Source organism: Drosophila sechellia, chromosome 3L (assembly GCF_004382195.2).
Source record: "Drosophila sechellia strain sech25 chromosome 3L, ASM438219v1, whole genome shotgun sequence".
Classification (NCBI taxonomy): domain Eukaryota; kingdom Metazoa; phylum Arthropoda; class Insecta; order Diptera; family Drosophilidae; genus Drosophila; species Drosophila sechellia.
In genome coordinates, this window is record NC_045951.1 from 13,463,590 (window position 1) to 13,467,311 (window position 3,722).

Here is a 3,722-nt window from a genome sequence, read left to right on the forward strand (position 1 = left end):
TAAAAATCATAGCATACTTTTTCGCATAGTTTGGCAGAAATAATTCTATTAACACTCTAACTACAAAGTATCCGTATAAATTAGTACAAATACTAAGAAGCAATTTCAAAACAAACTTTTAAACAAAACTTCAATTTTTACAGATTTTCTCAGACTATTTTGGAGGACAGAAAGAGAGAATACTAAAAAGCAGTAATGGTAATATCTGGTATCTTTGAGCAATAAATTGTTTCCTTTGCAGGGTCGAAAAAGTTTCTTTATTTTCGTGAGCAAAGTTTAGCAAGTGCTGTAATAGTCGTGTGTCTGTTGTTAGGCAAATTGCAGGCTTATTAGCCGCCACTGAATTATACACCACTTGTACGCCAGAAACGGAGCCAACGAGGGAGAGCTTTAATTTTCAAATATGTATGGCACAGGCGGCTAGGTAAATAATTGATGCCAGCTCTTGAAGAGGAAGCCCGTGGCTTGTGTTCCTTCTGATCCTTTTTATGGTATTAAGTTATTATGTGCTTAAACCTAAATATAATGCCGCAGGCTTCAGATGTTGAACGCCAGCCGTTGCTGTGCTTTTATTGTTTATTGAGAGCAGATCCGATGTAACAGGCCGTTTTAACTGTCTCACCACTCGGCTAACACAAAGGAGCAGTCCTGCTCGGTGCTACGGTGAAACATCTTAAGTGCAGCCTCGAGTTGCTGTTATTCTTCGTTGCCTTCCATTTCCATCACACAGGAAATTGTTATACCTAATGGGTTTTTCCCAGTCTATGCCTGCCGGAGGTAAGTGGGCAACCTTTAAATGTTAAATGGAGCTCGCTTAATAATTGATTAGTTTGAGGCTCACAAGTAGTTAAGTCCCTTGCCACCCAATTCTTGGCCGTAGAGAGCGCATTGTAGCAATTACAGCTCTCTTGCCAAATTTGCAAATGCAAATTGATTTTGCGGATGGATTTTGGGGTATCTAACTAAATTGAATAATGGGGTTAACGTTATTAAGGTTATCCGAGATAACCTCCTGATATTTTAATCTTCAAGGATAAGTGTAATAATGATTAAGTGCTGCGCTCTACATTAAAGGTATGGAAACATGGCCGAGTTATAATATAAAAATACGAATTCATTAAAGGAGAAGCAAGTTTTAATGGCTTGCACTGGTTAATACTTACTGGCAATATGTTCGTTATGAAAGGCCAACATGATCAATAATTTTGTGCTTTGTTTTTTTTGTTTTCCGTTTCACAAATAAATATATTTTTATCTTGTAGTTTTAAGAGTTACTGATATTTTTCGCTTTCGTAATATCACACTTTCGTTACTGACTTTTACACAGTTTTACTGAATTTAAAATGTGCCAAGACCTGGAAAGAAATAAAGACGATACTGATTAACATGTTTACAAGTATTTAGGCAACAAATTTATATATGTATATTACATATTTAATATATTTTTAACAAATTAAATTTAAAATTCATATTATTAAAATATCGCTGTTTTTTTTATAGAATGTATGTCTTAACTTAGTAAAAGTAATGTTAATTTTATATTTGTAAAGTCAGAGTATCATTAGTTCTGTGCCATTGCAAAATTGGCTCTTAAAAGCCCGCCAACAACAATTGTTTTCCATATATGTACAAATTTGAAGTTCGCCAACATAAGAGTAGGAGTTTTCGCCCTTTGATTTTTAGTTAGACTCTGAGTAAGTTTGACTGCGCAACTGTGTGGCATTTCCGCTTCCGCAACGGAAGCTAATGGAAATGGAAGGGAGCAATTGCGAGGGTCCAAATGACTTGGAAATTCCAAGCTGGAATTGAAAAACAATGCACAAGCAATTTTTAAATAAATAAAGGGCAATTCGGAATGCTACCCATAAGAAACTGGCAACATTTGTGCCTCTGACTCACATATTCCTCTATATAAATAAATAAAGCTAGTTAAGTCTCTAAATATTCGAGTTTCTTTTAACTCGCAACATTAAAAAGATACTCGTAGATATCAAATAATATCATAGCATAATGAGCAGTAAACTGAAATGTTTAAGTAACCGTTCCCATCCTTTTTGACCAAATTATCAGCTACCTCAAAAAGGTGTCGTTAGTATGGGTTTTCCCTTCAATGCGTCTGGTAAATCTTTAATGAGCGACCTAAACGCACTCCAAGTAAATATCGATTTTATTTTCTTGCTAATTTTCTGCTCGTTATTGCTATTCCTGCCCCTAACAACAGGACAGCACACACGTGGGCCAGTGTGGAGCTGCTCCTTTTTTGTCCTCGACCAAAAAACAATGAGCTTTCCAGCTAGCTTCTTTTGCCCACAGTTCCTCTCGCTCCTTCCTTCTGTTGGCCAGGCTGTGTTTGTGTTGTCTGCAACTTTTCTGACCATTCAACCAAAATAGTCCGGAACATTGTAGCAAAAACAAAGAGGGGAGTCGGGTAGCATGGACTATAAGGACGTCTACTGGGGGAGGGTGAGGTTGATGATGACGATGACGATGACGACGTTCACGTCGACAGACTTCCTGACTTGCTGAGTTTCCTGCCTCAGCTTTCTGTTTTTATAAACCTTCAGTGTGAACTTTAAAAAGGTATATTGGACTAAGCTTAGTTAGATCAGCTTATCTAAACAGGGTATCTTTCTGTTCGGTTAGAAAGAAGCAAATTGTAAATGCTTGTTTGCCTCATCGTACGAAACACAAACCTTGGTGTGTAGGATTTAGATTTGCATTTACCAGTTTGCACCTCCTTTTCCATGCCCCATTCACTTTACTCATGCAGAAGCGTAAGCAATTGGTTTATCAGTATATATGCTGGGATATAAGTCTAGTTGGTGGAACATTCGCTGCAGTAGACACTCGATTTAAAAAACCCCAATGATGGCGATGATGTTGGTTATGATGATACCAAATGTGATTCCGCTTAGCTGCAGTTCAAAATGTGTGTGATTTCCTCGCTGTTTAATTATGTTACGGGAAGTTTTCATTACTCTTAGTCTGGCTTTAATCGTAACCCATTAGCATGGCGAACAAATTCCATTGTTTTGGCTTTCCGTTTAGCCCGCATATATCTTCTCATTTCCCACCCGCTGAAATTCGGCAAACATAATGGAATTTTCATGTAAACAATTTGCATGCTTTTAGCTTTACCTCATTTACATGGTATTGGTTTGGTTAAGAGAGAGTAAAGTCGAAAAATTCCAGCCGAGGCAAATTAACACATCAAGTTTTTGTATAAGCTAAGGTAATAATTGAGAGATCTGAGATAGAGCAATTTTAATAATTTGTTTGTTTGTGTATACCATTCTCTAATGTGCCTGCTGGTCACTTTTTGCTTGGCTTTCATTCCATTAATTTCACTAAACCCTCATCTTGCCTTTTTGTCCCTGTGTGAGACTGTTTGTCAGGCTTATGAGCTTAAGCGAGGACACTCTTTCACACGGAAAGCGAAGAGATATGGCTAAGCAGATGAGAATCTAAACACATACGAGCATGCACTCTGGAAAAAAGTACTCTAATTCAGTGCCCTGGGACCTACTTAAATAAGAAATAATCATACTGAATATTAAGTGCTTAAACCATGGATAAGTTATTTACGTTTAGCACGCTGAACGCATCTTCTTTAAAATTGTTGTTTCGCCTGAATTTTGGGAAAAAGTTTTAAAAGTCCAGTAAACGGTTAAAGAAAGCATACACGGAAAAAATATTGGTTAACATTTTGTTGGAGGATTCTT